We start from the raw sequence: 20,142 nt of genomic DNA on the forward strand, positions 1-20,142 counted from the left end.
GTGAACACAGGGCTGTCGTAACATGACAATACTGTAATCCCCAAATCCTCGAAAAATAAACGAAAAATATACCTCTTGAAGAAAGCAGATAAAAATTCACTTGACAATCTCCACTCATTCCAAATTAATAATATAAGTGTAGACCAGATGTGACTTAAATTCAGAGAAATAGTATCGGTAGCAGTTGAGAGATTTACACCAAATAAATTAACAAACGACGGAGCTGATCCTCCTTGGTACACAAAACGGGTTACAACACTGTTGCAGAAACAACGAAACAAACATGCCAAATTTAAAAAGACGCAAAATCCCCAAGATTGGCGATCTTTTAGAGAAGCTTGAAATTTAGCGCGGACTTCAATGCGAGATACTTATAACAGTTTCCATAACGAAACGTTGTCTCGAAACCTGGCAGAAAATCCAAAGCGATTCCGGTCGTATGTGAAGTATGTTAGCGGCAAGAAACAATAAATGCCTTCTCTGCGCGATAGCAATGGAGATACCGTAAATTCAACTCAATACCTACGTATTACAATTACGAACAATTTAAACTGCAAGGAACGCACAGAAAATGTTACAGGGAAGGCTAACCAAAGGCTGCGTTTTATTGGCAAGACACTTAGAAAATGCAACAGACTTACTAAGGAGACTGCCTATACTACGCTTGTCCGTCCACTTTTAGAATACTGTTGCCTGGTGTGGGATTCTTACCAGATAGGACTGACTGAGCACATCGAAAAAGTTCAAAGAAAGGCAGCACGTTTTGTATTATCTCGAAATATGGGAGACAGTGTCACAGAAATGATACAGGATTTGGGATGGACATCATTAAAAGAAAGGCGTTTTTCGTTGCGACGAAATCTTCTCACGAAATTCCAATCACCAACTTTATCCTCCGAATGCGAAAATATTTCGTTGACACCGACTTACATAGGGAGGAACGATCACCAAGATAAAATAAGGGAAATCAGAGCTCGTACGGAAAGATATAGGTGTTCATTCCTCCCGCGTGCTATACGAGATTGGAATAATAGAGAATTGTGAAGGTGTTTCGATGAACCCTCTGCCAGGCACTCAAATGTGATTTGCAGAGTATCCACGTACATGTAGATGAGTAACACAAAACGCATTCATTGTGTGAATGCATGATCTCAGGGCGATACGTACTGATAAAATTTTCTCGAGTTTCCAGATGCGTAAAGTGGTTTAACGAAACGACAACCTTTCGGCCCGGCCCAGTGTTCCTCGATCATTGTCAAGTGGAGGCAGTCGCGTGGTTGCTGCTGCCGTCTCTAAAGAGTCATGTTGTCGCCTGTGACGTCACTCGTTCCCTGTCGAGTGCCATGAAGTTACTGTTTTGGTTACTAAACAGGGCCGCGTGGGATTAGCCGAGCGGTCTAAGGCGCTGCAGTCATGGACTGCGTGGTTGATCCCGGCGGAGGTTCGAGTCCTCCCTCGGGCATGGGTGTGTGTGATCGTCATTAGGATAATTTAGGTTAATTAGTGTGTAAGCTTAGGGACTGATGACCTTAGCAGTTGAGTCCCATAAGATTTCACACGCATTTGAACATTTACTAAACAGGATACAGTCACATTTTTTGTGCCGTTCGCTCCGTTCCTTATGCTGTCCCAGAAACCATTTGTCCGTTTAAAATCCATGATGAAACAGAACTCCACCGACAAACTTTCAAAGGCTGTTCAGGGATACCTTCTGAATATTTTGGTACAAAGGACCCACAGTGTAAAGTGGCGCGTTACGGAATAATTACGTACTCACGATTTGTTCGGTTTGTTACCGCGGACAGCCTTGTTTCTGTGAAAATATCTTCACAGCGGTAAAGAAGCCTGTAACATGCCATAATCAGCACTAAAACACACAACAATAAGTAATGCAACGACATTAAGATACACAAGTGTAGAAACCTCTACATACACTACTGGGCATTAAAATTGCTACGCCACGAAGATGACGTGCTACAGACGCGAAATTTAACCGACAGGAAGAAGAGGCTGTGATATGCAAATGATTAACTTTTCAGAGCATTCAGAAAAGGTTGACACCGGTAGCGACACCAACAACATGCTGACACGAGGAAAGTTTCCAAGCGATATCTCATACACAAACAGCAGTTGACCGGCGTTGCCTGCTGAAACGTTGTTGTGATGCCTCGTGTAAGGAGGAGAGATGCGTACCATCACGTTTCCAACTTTGATAAAGGTCGGATTGTAGCCTATCGTGATTGCGGTTTATCGTATCGAGACATTGCTGCTCGCGTTGGTCAAGATCCAATGACTGTTAGCAGAATACTTATCGGTCGGCTCAGGAGGGTAATACGGAACGCCGTGCTGGATCCCAACGGCGTCGTATCACTAGCAGTCGAGATGACACGCATCTTATCCGCATGGCTGTAACGGATTGTGGAGCCACGACTCGATCCCTGAGTCAGCAGATGGGGACGTTTGCAAGACAACAACTATCTGCTTGAACAGTTCGACGACGTTTGCAACAGCATGAACTATCAGCTCGGAGACCAGGGCTGTGGTTACCGTTGATGCTGCATCACAGACAGGAGCGCCTGCGACGGTGTACTCAACGACGAACCTGGGTGCACGAATGGCAAAACGTCATCTTTTCGGATGAATTCAGGTTCCGTTTACAGCATCATGATGGTCGCATCCGTGTTTGGCGACATCGCGGTGAACGCACATTGGAAGCGTGTATTCGTCATCGCCATACTGGCGTATCACCCGGCGTGATGGTATGCGGTGCCACTTGTTACACGTCTCGGTCACCTCTTGTTCGCATTGACGGCACTTTGAACAGTGCTTTAGTATGTCTTCTATCACTCGATGCTTTCCTTTACGCAAGTTGAACCTAAATTTCTTTTCTATGCAATTCGATTCAATAGCTCCTCATTTATAATTCCATTTACCTACTTAATTTACGGCACTCTTCTGTGGTACCACATTTAAAAAGCGTCTGTTCTCTTCCTGATTGGACTGTTTATCGTCAACGCCTCCCTTTTATATTAGAGTTGTTGTGGACTTGGTTTGATGCAGCTCTCCACAGTACTCTATCTGGTGCAAGCATCTTCATTTCCGCGTAACTACTGCAACCAATATGCCTCTGAATCCGCTTACTGTATTCATCCCTTGGTCTCCCTCTACGATCTTTACCTCCCAAACTTGCCTGTAGTACTAAATTGGTGATCAAATGATGTTTCAGAAGGTCTCCTACCAACCGATCCTTTCTCCTAGTTAGATGGTGCCACAAATTTTGTTTCTTCCCAGTTCTATTAAGTACCTCCTCATTAGTTACGTGATCTACCTATATAATCTTCAGAATTCGTCTGTAGTACAACTTTTCAAAAGTTTCTATTCTCTTCTTGTGTAAAGTTTTTATCGACTAACTTTCACTTCCGTACATGACTACAATCTACACAAATACTTTCAGGAATGACTTCCTGACACTTAAATCTATACTTCATGTTAACAAATTACTCTTCTTCAGAAATGCCTTTCTTGCCATTGCGTCTACATTTTATATCCTCTCTACTTTGACCATCATCGATTATTTTGGTGCCCAAATAGCAAAACTCATCTACTACTTCAAGTGTCTCGTTTTCTACTCTAATTCCCTCAGCATTACCTGATTTATTCGACTACATTCCATTATACTCGTTTTCATTTTGCTGATATTCATGTTACATCCTCCTTTCAAATCACCGTCCATTCTATTCAACTGCTCTTCCATGTCCATTGGTGTCTCTGACAGATTTACAATGTCATCGGCAAATCTCAGATTTTTATTTCTCCTCCATGTGTTTTAATTCCTACTCCAAATTTCTCTTTTATTTCCTTTACTGCTTGCTCAATATACAGATTTAACAACATCGGGGATAGGCTACGACCCTGTCTCAGTCTCTTCTCAGCCACTGCATCCCTTTTGTTCCCCTCGACGTTTCTATCTGCCATCTAATTTCTGTACAAATTGTAAACAGCCTTCCGCTCCCTGTATTTTGCCCTTGCCACCTTTAGAGTTTCAAAGAGAATATTGCAGTCAGCATTGTCAAAAGCTTTTGTTTTGTAGAACAAGAGCAAACTGGTGCTTTTCATTTATTATTATAATGTTGTTCTACCAATAACCGACGGAAGATTCTGTTAATATTGTCAAAAGCTTTCTCTAAGTCTACAAATACTGTAAACGTAGATTTGCCTTTCCTTATACTATCTTCTGAGAGAAGTCGTAGGGTCAGTATTGCCTCGCATGTTCCTACATTTCCCCAGAATCCAAACTGAACTTCCTCGTGGTCGGCTTCTGTATTGTCCCCGCCAGATACCACACTTGCTAGGTGGTAGCCTTTAAATCGGCCGCGGTCCGTTAGTATACGTCGGACCCGCGTGTCGCCACTATCAGTGATTGCAGACCGAGCGCCGCCACACGGCAGGTCTAGTCTAGAGAGACTTCCTGGCACTCACCACAGTTGGACAGCCGACTTTGCTAGCGATGGTTCACTATCTACATACGTTCTCATTTGCAGTGACGGCAGTTTAGCATAGCCTTCAGCTACGTCATTTGCTACGACCTAGCAAGGCGCCATATTCAGTTACTATGAATGTATTCTGAACAGATAATATTGTGAATCATGTACCGTCAAGAGCGACGTTCATCATTAATGGGTTAAAGTTAAGTATTATCAAACTAATTACGTCCGCTTTCTGAATTCTAATTCCTTGTCATGTTCCAGACCTCACGTCAGTTTAGTGCTTCCCTCCTAACGCCAGCCTGCGTGAGCTAAAACGCGTGCATTTCGGCCTCCTCTAGTAGCACGGTGTTGGTTCTTCTGCAACACAATAGCTTCTACCTTTTTTTTCAGTCTTCCACAAAGAATTCGTGTTAGTATTTTGCAACCATGATTTACTTATAGTTCGGTAATTTTCAGACCTGTCAGCACCTGCTTTCTTTTTAATTGTTCTTGAAATCTGAGTGTATTTAGCCTGTCTCGTGCATCTTGTTCACAAAATCGAAGACTTTTGTCATGGCTGGCTTTCCCAAAGCTATCAGTAGTTCTAACGTAATGTTGTCTATTCCCAGGGCCTTCACGCAGTATCTTATCACCCATGTCATCTTCATCTACGTCCTCTTGCACTCCATAGTACTGCTCTCAAGTACGTCTCCCTCGTATAGAACCTCTACATACTCCTTCCACCTTTCTGCTTTCCAATAGTTGCTTAGGACTGGTTTTTCATCTAAGCTCTTGGTATTCAGAGCGGAGGTTCTCTTTTCTCCAAAGGTCTCTGTAATTTTCCTGTAGGCGGCATCTATCTTTCCCCTAGTGATATACGCTTCTAAATCCTTACATTTGTCCTCTAGCCATCCCTGCTTAGCCCTTTTGCACACGCCACATAAACACCTTCAGAAGATATTTAACAGATTTCTCTTTCTTCGAGAATGCTTTCCTTGTTATTGCCAATCTACATTTTATATTCTTTCTACTTCAGCCGCATTCAGCTGTTTTGCTGCCCCAATAGTAAAAACACGTCCACTGTTTTTTGTGTCTTTCTTCCCAATCTCAGCATCGCCCCTGACAGGGTCCTTGGTTGGTGGAAGGATTATTGCTCTGTGTCCTTTTTAATCCGATCAGTTCCCTCTTTATCTTCAGTTCGTGGTCTTCAACACACAGTGCGTACGGAGCACATAAGTGGAGGTCTGCCTCGTTCCTAGGAAGCGGCGTGACACAAGCGCCTCGACAGTGCTTGCGCCGCGGGCTCGGAGCCATTAAGGCGGGCGGCGGGTGTTTCCTTTGAGGCTGCCGTCAGGATAACGAGGAGCCCCTCCCCCTCCCTCCCCCCCCCCCCCTTCCACGTGACGGCACACGTGGTGAACACGTTGCGCCAGCTCCCACGCCGCGCCGCCCGGTACCGTTTCGCCAAAGCACTAACATTTACTCCACGAATAAACATTAACACCTCCTGATTTATTGGTGCCTTATTAATGTTGGCACAGTAGCTGTGTAAATTCTCGGAACGAGAATATACAGTGGGCATGTCTGTTTGACGCTGGATAGCACGTTATGATCAGTGTAACTGCAGTGAAAACATCTTCCTCGACATGTTTTACTGAAACCAAAGATAAAAGCGAATATCGTGCAGTTTCGGGATGATACTGTGTTTACAAACAACTTTCTGGGGAAGGAAACCACAGCTCAGAGACACTGTAAATAACAACAGAAACACTCAACACTCAATAACCATTTAAACTATCATAAAAATGAAAAAAATTAAAGAAGTCAAGAATGATGAGGTTTATCCAAAAGCGGCATAGCTGTGTGGAGTCGCTTTATTCGAAACTACCTGTTTGCCGTCAGTATAGACGCATCATCAGGTTTATGATGGTTATATTTTGGTAATGTAGGTGGACTGTTACGGAGTCCTGCCGCGCGGGGTTAGCCGAGCGATCTAGGGGGCTGCAGTCATGGACTGTGCGGCTGATCCCGGCGGAGGTTCGAGTCCTCCCTCGGGCATGGGTGTGTTTGTCCTTAAGATAATTTAGGTTAAGTAGTGTGTAAGCTTAGGGTCTGATGACCTTAGCAGTTAAGTCCCATAAGATTAAAAAATTAAAATAAAAATAAAAAAGATACGGAGTCCCATTATTCATAAAGTTATCCACGTTATGAGCCACATGACAATGGTGTCCGCCCCCGGTAACTGAGTGGTCAGCGCGACAGAATGTCAATCTAAGGGCCTGGGTTCGATTCCCGGCTGGGTCGGACATTTTCTCCGCTCAGGGACTGGGTGTCGTGTTGTCCTAACCATCATCATTTCATCCCCATCGACGCGCAAGTCGTCGAAGTGGCGTCAAATCGAAAGACTTGCGCCCGGCGAACGGTCTACCTGATGGGAGGCCCTAGTCGCACGACATTTTACCACAATGGTAGGTAATAATAAAACTGAGTACACCTGAAGGATGTTTGTCAAAAGCGTACAAAGCAAAGTTGAATGAGTCAGACCGGGTAACACCCCAGATTCGGTAGACACCAGCTATATAAAACCGGTGTACGTGAAACTTAAAATCCTGTATGATTTGCGTACATCCGCTGTACTGCTAAGATGCTCGCCAGCGTATTGCTAGCCTCCGTGGGTCGCTTTCACCACAACGGCCTGTTGGCAACGCGGCGAATGTACGCAAATCATACAGGATTGCACAGTAAGTTTTAGTCGTGCCAGTTGTATACAATTACTGTCTACCAGATCCTGTAATATATCCTGCTGGGTGATATCCGACCTGGTTCGCTCAGAACTCATGCTTTGTGCACTTTCGGGTGTACTCAATTCTACTATGACAATCCACCAAAGTTGTTTGATTCTTAACATGGATAACTTTCAGGATGCTGAGACTCCGTAATTGTCCATCTACCTTACGAAAATATAACCATTAGAAACGTGAAGATGCGCTTAAACAGACGTGAAACCGGTTGTTGCTAACACTACACCTTCACACAGCAATGCGGCTCTTTGGAAACACTCGACATTCTTGACATTTTAATTTTTCTAATTTTTACGATAATTTAAATGGTTTTTGAGTGTTGAGTGGTTTTATTGCTATTTACAACGACCCTGTGGCGCTTAGGCCTCATTGTGGGCTATTTACTGAACGTATAGGACCGCATTCGCTAATGTAACTGTGCGATCCGCTAGAGAGCTGAACCCTAAGTTTGGGAAAGCCCTGTCAGTGGGCTATTTTGTCCTTCAGTGACAGCATATCCACGGGGCTCCCATTTCAGAATTGGTACGATGAATTATATCGTCCAGTAATGATATTTAGTACACAACTTATTAGAAAACCAATGTAACAATGATAATACTTCACAAATGTAATTTTATTTATTAAAAATTAATGAGCAAAAATAACGGATGAATTAGATTACTGTGACAAATATCCGCGGAGGTGGTCGAAGTATCAAAGAAATGCACCTTACGCGAGCAGCTTCGAAACGGTTAGCAGCAGTCATGAACCAGCCTCTCTGCTGTGAACATGTATCGTTCAGTCTAGCGCGGGGCGGAGTGAAGTTTACAAGTACTCATGACAAAATGAATTAGTTGTGTTCCTGTAAGTGACAGTGATTTGAATGACGCTGTTGCCTCGGGCAAAAAAAATTTTTCATTAAAACACTAGGACAAGAAACCATGAAGTTATGCCTGATATTTGTGGTGATTGACGTAGTACGATCAGAGTTCGCGATCAGTACAATGATTTACTATGTTCTAGTGACTCTTAGGTAGCATTGATATCGCCAGATATAAATATTTTCTAATTTCACTTGAAACGTCCCCTTTGCAAAATTATGAATTACTGTGCTGGTAAACTTATTTGATACAGAGACAGCTGACACTGAACTGACACTTTTTTTTTTTTTTTTTTTTTTTTTTTGGGCAACACAATCTGACTTTCAATAATCCCTACAAAAGAATGGCCCTGACTTACGATAACCTATACCTTTCACTAAACATTTACCTCACAAAAATCTTCGTTACTCAAACTACTGCAATACAGCGAGCGCCAATACTGGCAGCAAAATAAAAGACTCTAACTACTGAAGGCACTAACTACTGATAGGCATAGTTAGCAAATAAAAGATTTCATGACATCCATCTTTGCACATTTCCTTTTTCGTCCGCTTATGGTGACCCCTCAAAACTCTGGCATTTCTCTCTCCACATCCACCACTGCTGGCGGCTCACCTCCAACATCTACGCGCTGTTCACATCCAACTGCCCAACACTACAATGGCGAATATTCCAACAATGCCAACCAGCCACAGACTGCACACAGCGCAGTCAGTGATTTTCATACAGAGCGCTACATGGCGTTACCAACATAAAAACCTAAACAGCCTACTTACACACTTCGACAAATAAGTACTGTGGCATCCCCTTTTCTTAAGGTGAAGACTTGGAACATTACTGTTGCGGCAGCAGAAGTAATGCCAAGAGACACAGTGAATTTCACTTTTAAAAATAGCAATGTTAGAAACAGCGACCTTTCAAAAAGCATTTCAGTGGGGAAAACGGGGCAGCTTTAGAGGATATGAGATAAGCAAGCCTCCTCTCAAACGATTAGCGAACCAACGAATGCAGAATGACAAGATTCATTCCTGCAGATTATCCAACGTAGCCCTTTACATGCGACTTCGCTTAAAGGACAACTTACTAACTAACGGTATTGCCATATTTAGATGCTGTAATGCATCGCTACAGCAAGATTCACTATTTCGATCTTTTCCAACAGAAGAGACTGGGCGGGAACCGCTACAAACTGAACAGAGGCTCTTACGAAATTCATGAAGCTGCTTTTAACACTTACGTTCGGTTTCTTCAATGGGCCGCTGAAGTCCACGATTGACACTGGGTATAAATGGGGAAAGGAAAACTTGGTGTAAAAATGTTTTGGAATTAGTTATTTTTTGTTTATGTGTTATTGTTTGTACGATTTCACATTAAGAAACATCTTCACACACTTTTTGTCGTTTCGCTTGAAACTGCCTCCGAAAGAGTTCCTCCTAAGTCCTCCAGCTCAAATAGCATCAGATGCAGATGTCCACAACGTCCCAGTTCGGTTTGTAGCTCACAGAGATTGTACCTAGTCACCTGTTCTCCAACAAATGAGCTTGATTTATTCTGCAACGAAAAACGTTCATTACTGGACTGCAGATATGGTGTGATGCTGGATTACAAAATATTGACTAAGAAAGGTTGTTAGCAGTACTAGTGTCATTCACATCACTTATTATAGTGAAGGATGGCTGGAAAAACTTGCAAGTACCATGAGATCAAATAAGTCAACAGCAATCGAATATCAACGTGTAATAGAAATTAACTTCACAAACACTGTATACTTGGTTGTTGGAGGTATTGGAAGGGATCTTTCTGTGGATGATGGATCTATAGTAAATTGTAACCGACCATATAAATATTTAGAGACAGTCATTTCAGATAAAGGTAGAAACAACGAGGATAAGAAGCACAGAATAGGAAAGGGAAGGATGACAATTAATCAATTACACTATATCATTTAGAATAAAACAGAGAGAAAAATTTGAAAAGGAGGATGTACAAGACTGCAGCTGGGAGTATTGCTGTGTATTGTGCTGAACTGTCGGAAGTCTCCAGGGCCAACGAGAAGAAATTAAAGGCAATGAAAATGGAGTTTTTGAGACGAAATCGTCAAGTAACAAGACGAAACAAACTAAGAAAGAAAGTGATACGAGAATAGATGGAAGTTACAAATTACATTGTGGTCGCAGTTGAAAATAAAAAGGCTAATATAGTATGGACATCTAAGAAGAATGCCAGAGGAAAGATGGCCTTCTAAAATATGGCACCGGAGACGTCTACCACACAGAAAAAGAGGAAGACCCCGGCTACATTGGAACGATGGAGTGAGGCATGTGATGCAGGACACGGCCGTGCAAGAAGATGACTGACAAAGGAGAAGGAAGCTTGGATGCGAGAGACGCCACATACTGTAGAAAACTCACAAAAAGAAGAAGCAAAAGAGAACTTTTGTTTCCCACACTACCCATTATTAAAAATGGTTCAAATGGCTCTGAGCACTATGGGACTTAACCTCTGAGGTCATCAGTCCCCTAGAACTTAGAACTACTAAAACCTAACTAAACTAAGGGGACATCACACACACCCATGTATGAGGCAGGATTCGAACCTGCGATCGTAGCGGTCGCGCGGTTCCAGACTGTAGCGCCTAGAACCTCCCGGCCACTCTGGCAGGCCCCATTGGTAAACTAAATGTACGCTAGTGTATTACTCGTCGGGCAATTACTCTCCTCATCAACTGTAGACGAGACGTTCCTTCTCGTCCTCTCCACAAAGATTCCGCAGCGTCACACGAAATCGCACTCGCGGCCTTGGACAGAAACCACACACGCTCTTGACGATGTTCTGTGCTCAAGAAAAATTATGTGCTGTACTGCTCCATTCATTTAATCGGAAATGGTTATTAATAGACCGGTATTCTGTGCACCTTTTTGCCATTAGAAGATCTTAAGTTAATTTAACCATTCAATAAACTGTAAATAACTATTATTTTATTTTATTTTATTTTATTAAATTCTTCGTCTTCATACGAGTACATTTATTCTTTCACTAAAGTGAACAAGAATATTTGCTCTCTTATTTTGTGAAGGCGATTTCATTTTGTGTATAATAAATCTGAACTAATTCATCCATAGCAGTTACTTTTTTCCCACAGAAATAGTAAGTGATACGAGATGCGATGGTTTTGAGGCAACTGAGCCCCTCTTGTGTATAAGATGTTAGCAGTAGAAGCAAACGCCTAACTACGCAACTGCTATGCTACCTGCGTTACGTACTCGAGTTTAAATTGCGTTTATCTGACACCGCAGGCGTTGAGCTAATAACAGCTCAATGTCCTATGTTTCTGAAGATGATATCAGTTAGTATACACTTCTGCACTCCCGACAATGGTTTTAAGAAACAAATTGGCCAGGTGCGGTCAGGACTACCAACAAGGATTTCGTACAAACTTAATTCTGTACACAGTCAGTTAATCCATTCCGGGAATCGAGAATCTGAAGTCGGATAAAAAATGACAAAAGAAAACTTGTTTCTTGGTGTATAATTTCAAATTAACAATTTTCAGATTTTTCCCTTTACTTTTACTGTGAAACCTTTCTTATTGCCAAATTTCATGATTCTACGTCAAGGGGAAGGACCCTACAGGTTTTAATAAGTGAGTTAGCGAGTAGCCAATTACGTGACATGAATGGCTATATCTTTTGACTGAACTGACTTAGGAGCTTCACATTTTTACATCGCCAATGGATCGTAGACCTTAATATTTGAAATAAATTTCACCCTGATACCTCTACCGTTCCTGAGAAAAAGGGTTTTGAACAGTCAGACAGAAGGACGGATGGACAATAAAGTGATCCTATAAGGCATCAGTTTTTTTCGATTGAGGTACAGAACCCTAAAAATACACGGTGGAGAAAAATTAGTGCACTCGGACTTCTGAGCGCGATACCTCACATACTAGCAATACAAAAATACATCTCACGATTTTCGAGCTGTGCATATTTCCGACAATAAATGAACGTTAAAGATTGGCAATCTGGCAATACTGTAATCACATGTAAGGTAACTGCCTCTGTCAGCATATCGCAGTAGCGCTCTGCAGTTGGTGGAGTGGATAGTGTTTTGGATTAGCATGCAGGAAGTCAAGGGTTCGGTTCTTGATCGAGGCGTATTTGTTTTTATTTGCCAGTTTCATTCTGCCATATAATACTGCAGTATATACCGTTTCTTAAGCAACGTATGTCCAATATTTTTATAGTACATGTTTGGAAATGACTTGCAAAGCACTTTTGCTAGCCCTAGTGGTGACGAAAGGCCACAACGAAAAGTAATGGACCTGAACACGGCAAGAATAATAGTTGGCACTAATCGATGGGGCCACTGGGGGAGGGTACACAGGAAACATGTTTGGAATCTAGTAGATGCAATGGTGTGAAACAGTTCGAGTCCACAACGTGCAAAAGGTTTCTTTGAAAGCTGACCAGTGAAAATTCTTGTACTTCCATTTCTGTGTTCGTAGTATGTAACTGCAAATGTTTTGATGAAAACCCACTATAATCGCTGTATGACGATTAAGACACCAGATGGCGTACCACGCAGACCACATTTAGCAAATAAAACCAAGTACGCCTCTACCCAGAATCGAACCCTAGACCTCCTGCAGGCGAACCCAAAACGCTATCCTCTGCACAAACTGCACAAGTACTCCTATATGCTGACGGTGCTGATTACCGTACATGTGATTACAGTGTTGCCAGATTGCCAATCTGCCGTTTACTACCGGAAATAAGTCCAGGACGAAATTTTGTTAGAGACATGTTTGCATTGCTAGTATGTGAGGAATCGCGCTTCGAAGTCCGAGTACGCCAATTTTTCTTCACCCACTATGACTTTAATACAAAAAAGATATATATCCTTGCTTTAGTTTGCTGAGACTATCAGTTCCAACCAAGTGAGTTTATGTTGACAATCTAAGTGATCAAAGAAATGTTATCAATAAAGAACTTTCTATCACCTGATGTCAAAAGTTTTTGGGTTTTATTATCGCATAATTCTTGCCAGAAACTACCTACTCAGCGTTTCGGCCCTTCTCCTGAGGTCTTTTTCCGGGACCAGGCTGGTGCTGTGGCGTGCTGTTTTTTTTTATTGTTATTTCAGTTCTCCAAAACAGGGTGGGCTGGAAGCGGATAAAACCATTCTCCAGTCAAAGGTTATGCATATTTAACATAAGTTTTAGAATATATAAAACAGATAAAGATAATTCTGTATTTATTACATATTTATTATATAATCACTGATGATTACGTTACTGTAGCTCTGGTATAATGGTGATGGTAGCGCAAGGAAATAATCATGTTCATGATTTAGGTGGAATAATGATTATGATTATGGGATGCTGTGGAACTGCAGATAGCAACTAAAAGGCATTGAGGAGGGAGAAGGAAGGGAGGAAGGAAAAGTAAAGATTGCGTGAGATGGAACGTTGTGACTAGGGCTGGAAGGAAGAACGTCTCTTGGGACGGATGTAATCATTGGGTAGTGACAATTGGTTAAAGTTCTGGTGGGAGGGGATGGATAAGCATGGCGGTGCATGGAAGGTGGGATATGGAGGTAACGGCGCAGCAAGGTACCTCGAATTGTGATGAGTTGATTGGATATTGGGTACTGGGACTGCAATTAATTTAAAGCGCCCGAAGATCTAGATGGAGAGTAGAATTCTTGGTAAACGGATGAGCGGGTATAGAATGCGAACTGGAGAAAGTAGGCGGATGCAGAAGGCGAGGCAGAGTGCAAGTCTTTCCAGGATTTCGAGATATTTACAGAATTCAGGGGAAGCGGGAATCCACGTATTCATGGTATATGTTAGAATGTAGCGGGTGAGGGTCAGGATAATGGTAGAAAGATTTAGGACCTAGCTGCGATCTGTTAGTCCAGTTGGTCGGTTTCGTGGTTTGTGTCGGAATGTAAAGAGGAATGCATTCCATGTTAGTTTTCTGTCGAGGATTAATCGTACAGACTTTACTTTATTAGTCTGAGGCATGGGTTAGTTGAAGTAGGAGACAGAAACGCCGAGTGGTGCGACAAAGTCGGTGAGGCTTGACTTTTCAGAGGATTCACTTGAAGTTTCCACCTATTACACCACTCGACCAGGAGATTCCAGTGGCACTGAAAAGAGGAATGGGAGAGTTGGAGGTATAGTGAGCAGCTAGTTTGGCAGGGTCGTCAGTATACTGTAGGAGGTACATAGGGGAATGTCTGTGGAGCACAGGATGTAAAGGACGGAAGAACAGAACAGAGACTTGAGACACACCTGCAGTGGGGTGAAACGGGCGGAAACAGGTGTTGGCGCACTGTCCATTTTCACATATTTAACGAGAATACGCTGACAGCCCGAATACTATGACCACCTGCCTAATAGGCGGTATGTCCACGCGTGGTGGCATGGATGCTGTGAGGGCATGGTAGGACGCTGAAGGGAGATGGCACAGCATCTACACACACAGGTTACCTAATTCCTGTAAATTCCGGGGAAAGGGGGGGGGGTGATTAACTCTAACGCCACGTTCAAAAACATTCCATATGTGTTCCATCGGGTTCTGATTTGGCGAGTTAGGGAGCTATCACATCAACTGGAACTGCCATTCTGTTCTTCGAACCACTCCATCACACTCCTGGCCTCGTGACAAGGCGCATTATCTTGCTGAAAAATGCCACTGCTGTCGAGAAACATGATCGTCATGAAGGGATGTACGTAGTCTGTCATGGCTGTCGTGGTGCATTGCACGAGCTCCACTGGACTCACGAGTGTCCACGTGAATGTTCCCGAGAGTATAATGGAGCCACCGCCGGCTTATGTCCGTCTCTCGGTACAGCTCTTAAGGGGCTGTCCCCGTGGAAGACGACAGATTCGGGGCCTCCCAGCGGCAAGATGAAGAAGGTGTCGGAATGCATCAGACCATTCAACGCTCTGCCACTACGCCAACGCCGATGGTCACGTGCCCATTTCAGTCGTAATTTCCGATGCCTTGGTGTTAACATTGGCACATACATGGGTCTTCGGCTGCAGAGGTCCATCGTTAGGAGCTTTCGGTGCACTGTGTGTTCAGACACACTTGTACTCTGCCCAGCATTAAAGTCAGATGTCAATTCCGCCACAGTTCGCCGTCCGTCCTGTTTTACCAGTCTGCCCAGCCTACGACGTCTGTAATGAGGGGTGGCCGCCCAACCCCAAGACGTCTGGACGTGGTTTCACTTTGGTTTAGTCACGTGATGAAGACACACACCACAGCACTCCTCGAACATCCGAAATGTCGTACAGTTTCCGAATGCTCGTGCCGAGCCTCCGAGCCGTCGGTCACACTCAGATCGAACACGCGCCTTCCTCGTTCTACCCACGGACAGCTCGCTCACTCATACTACATGCACTGTGCGTGTGTCTGACTAGCAGTCATTCCTCGCCAGGTGACACTGCTATCGCCTGGATGGCTTTATACGGATAGTACGTCTGTGGTCACAGTGTTCTGCCTGGTAAGTATATTTCCTGCATGTATCGCGGTAAAAGTTGATATTGGCTATTCAGTGACGTTTTCGTGATTGGAGGAAGCTTTGAAGCCTTCACCGGTGTGCTAGTGGCCGGAGAGCGGGGCATCAGTCTCGCCTTATTTGTTTGCAAACGCCAGTGACGTCCTCCTAGCACTGTGGACTGGTAGTCAAGAGGCGGGCAGATAATATCGTCGCCACGATTAAAAATCTTCCGATCTCTACCAATCTCAACTGTGTCTCTGATTTCCCACCTATATTTAAATGGGGCGTCTGTATTATGATTGCACGTATCACTGTGTTCAATTTGGACTGACATTTTCAGGTTCGCATGTCATTCGTGCTCATTGAGACGTTCGTTAATCTCTCACCTCTCAGATAAGCATTTCAGTAGATTTAGTCAGGGGGAGAGGCAGGGCATCTTCTAACAATATACGAGAAACTAAGAAAAACGGAATGTATTTGCGCTGAAATGCATTTTAATCGCAATAAAATAAGTTTTGGAAAAATTGTATGGTTTGTTCTTCACAGTATTTTGAATCCAATTATTTTTACTGCTGTAGTGACAGAGCGAAAACACTATTTTACTAATAATTGTTTTGGATTTCATTCATGCCTCTCACAGTCGATTAGACCCTGGACAACTTAACTTATTCTTGACGCGCCCTAGAAGACACGCTGTGGCTCACTTTTACCAAACTGCCACTCCATCAAGTTCCAGCTGTACTTATCTGCTGGTTTCGGATGCCACTCAGAATATTTTTCGGCATGTTTAGTGTCGATTACTTCAACAGTTTACACTATTCTTATTTTTTAATCTTGTGTTGAGAGTATAATCTCTAAAGATGACATTAGCAATTTGTCGTTATCTGCATTAAATCAGAACTGATTAAAAAAAGGAAAGTTCATTCATCGATCACATTTTAAATAAGCGCATGTTCCTGTATAAAAACAAGTCTGAAATATCTCTATTTGCTTTGATATCTTTTTTTCTTAAATTATACTGTTATGGATTGGTATTTGGCAACATGTATAATCGACAGTGAACTTTCCTCGAGGTACGATTAGTTTTGTTATTTTGAAAAGTAATAATTTTCGGAAGTGTCTTCAGTTCAAGAGTAGTATACGTTTAATCCCCCAACTTTCTTCTCACATATTGTTTTATACGAGTCGTCTACCGATGTCAAAAAATTCAAATTGCTCTGAGCACTAAGGGACTTAACTTCTGAGGTCATCAGTACCCTAGAACTTAGAACTACTTAAACCTAACTAACCTATGGACATCAAACACATCCATACCCGAGGCAGGATTCGAACCTGCGAGCGTAGCTGTCGCGCGGTTCCAGACTGTAGCGCCTAGAACCGCTCGGCCACCCGGCCGGCCTACCGATGTCAATTTTATGGACTACGAACATATACTTGTATTCCAGTTCTGTTGAAAATAAGTGGAAAAGTACAACTGATGCTGTAAGTCACGAACTCGGTAATTGATATTGAGAGTATGCATGTTTATTGTAATCACAATACAATGAGAACTGTATAAATCTGCTGCAAAGATAAGTAAGGGTGAACATATGTTTTCAGCCGTTAGTTAAATGTATTATCACATCGATCTACAAAATATAATAGTGTTTAAATCAATGCAAATGTTTATCTCTACAAATGGCATATACTATTCATTTCTCTCCCAGTTAATTCACTGGACATTCACCAGATAGATAAAACGATGGCAGATCCTGATTTCTTATGGAATGTGCCGTAACTAAGAGCTGTCTCGTATGTCGTACAGCCTCCTGTCACACTGCAGCTACGTAACCATGATCTCAAATCATTTCTGGGTGACATAAGGAACTACATTTCATCTCCGCAGCAAGTCTGAAGTTGGTTTAGCTAAAATCTAGTGGGAAAGTAGTCTAAATTAAAGACACTCACGTTAATGTAGTGTTTCGAAAATTGTGAAGGGAAATGTTACTTTGTGTATGTAGAGCCATCTTCACCCACGCCTGCAGTCGGGTCACTATCACGCGCTACTGCAATATTTCCTAAATAGATTGTAACTGGTTAGGAACCTCGTGGCTGTAGTAATTCTGAGCACTAATATTCTGCCATCTGGGGGAGGGAAGGTACTCTCATAAGGTTTCTCATCAACACTTCTTGCTCCAATATACTGTGTTTGATCGTATACCATCACCACACCCCCCTCCCCTTCCAAATCTCTCTCTTTCTCTCCCTACCTCCAGGTAGTTTTTTAAATCAATTCATTAATGCCTCTCATCAGTAACTACAATGGTCACTGCTACGGATATAATTTCTGCGTTAGTTACTTATTCATCATTCGCAAATACTTCATATTTACATTCTGTGGTCATTATTGTCAAAGAAATGCTGGACATTATTTTTTCCTTGCTTTTTTATTTTTTTTTCCAAGGTCCGATTGGTAGCAAAATATAAACCACTTACTAAAATGAAAATATTTCGTTTGCGACATTTAGTTACACCTTCCCGCACCTTCTTTACATACTAGCCGCACCGACTTAGACGTTTGTTGCATCGTGGTACCTACACTCCAATACCTCATCATAGAAGGCACCTGCCTCTGCTTTCAGTTAATTATCTACAATGATCAGCAGCGCGTTATCTTTGCCAAAATGCTGTCTTATTTAGCAAAAATATGAACACCCGAGTGCTGCACTTCCCATGGAAAACACTGCAGGAGCGGCTTTGTGGCAGCTTCTGTGCGTGTCCGAGCATTGTCATGAAGAAGGACATTGTCTGGTGTCAACATTCCTCTTCGTATGTTCTGAACTGCCCTTCGTAGATGCTGAAGAGGCAAACTTTATGAGGCTGCAGTGATGATGGTGACACGTTCTAGGAATTCCACCAACAAAACTCCTATCCGGTCTCAGAACACAGTTGCCACACACTTTTTGTTGGAGAAGTTTCGATTGCACTTCTTTGGTTTACTCGGGAAAAGAGAATGCATCCACTATTTGGACTACTCTTTTGTTTCTTCATTTTAAAAATAGACCCATGTCTCGTCGCCTGACAATTTTGCTCAAAAGATCTTCTCTTTTATCGTTGTAGTGCTGGAGAAACGTTACTGCAGCGTCTATTCGCTGGGTTCTGTGATGGTCGGACAGTGTCTTGATAACCCATCTCGGTGTTTTTCAAGGAGTTTCTTGCGGAGTGGGGGAGCGGCCATGTACGTAAAAACAGTATTCGAATTGAGTACATAGGCGTATCACGGCACTGCACTGAACAGATATTTCAATGTTGTGCAGGAGCAGATGAACTTAGTGAAACTAAACTTCTAATTTTTGCTGTTTGTAGGTCCCCACACTCTGACTTCAGAGAATTTCTGCTCGAGCTGGAGAGAGTTCTTGATTCACTTTATAGGAAGTACCAAAAATTAAATATATTTTGTGGCTTCAATACCAATTTTGTATGTGATTGTGCAAGAAAAGGGATGTTGGTAGATCTCTTAAATTCTAATGATCTGATGCAGACTCTGCTTTTTCCAACTGGAGTGCAGGGGAACTGTACCACAGCCATAAACAATATTTTTATTCATTCTTCATTACTAGATGGGCATTCTGTTAGTAAAAGGGTGAATGGTCTTTCAGACCATGATGCACAAAATTTTAACACTAAAAGGCTTTTATACTCCAACAAATGTCACATATAATTACAAACTGTGTAGGAAAGTTAATCCATCGATAATAGCTGTTTTTTTTTAAAAAATCGTCAAATAACAAGTGATAGGATGTTTGTAGTGCCGATAAGATAGATGACAAATATGATGCTTTCCTTAACACATTTCTTAGGCTCTTGGAGAGTTGCTTTCCATTAGAACGTTCTAAAAGGGGTTCTAGCAGTAAAAGGCAGCCTGGGTGGCTGACTAGTGGTGAGAGGATATCGTGTAGAACAAAGCTGGAATTGTATCAAAATGTTAGAAGTAGTCACAATCAAGCTACAGTAGCCCACTACAAACAGTACTGTAATGTGCTTAAAATTTTATTAGGAAGGAAAGGTGTATGTGGCAAGCAAATAGAATTTCATATTCACAGGATAAAATTAAAACCGTATGGTCAGTTTCAGTTGTGAAGGAAGTGTCTGGTCAGCAGCACAAGGTCGACGATATAAAGTCAGTTAGTAGTAAAAATATTTCTGTTACTGACAAATCAGATATATGTATAGTATTCAACAGTCATTTTCTGAGCATTGCTGGTGAATTATATAAAAATTTAGTTTCTTCAGGGAATGATATAATCCTTTAAAGTACTGTGCTGCACATGTTGTCCCTATATTTAGCCATATTTGCAATTTTTCATTTAGGAGTGGTCAGTTTCCTGCACGATTGAAGTACTCAGTAGTGAAGCCGCTTTATAAAAAGGGAGAAAGAGATAATGTAGACAATTTTAGACCTGTTTCTATGCCATCAGTGTTCGCGAAAAGTTATTGAAAAGGCTGTGTATGTAAAGATAATTG

The sequence above is a fragment of the Schistocerca americana genome, chromosome 5, assembly GCF_021461395.2.
Source record: "Schistocerca americana isolate TAMUIC-IGC-003095 chromosome 5, iqSchAmer2.1, whole genome shotgun sequence".
Taxonomy (NCBI): Eukaryota; Metazoa; Arthropoda; class Insecta; order Orthoptera; family Acrididae; genus Schistocerca; species Schistocerca americana.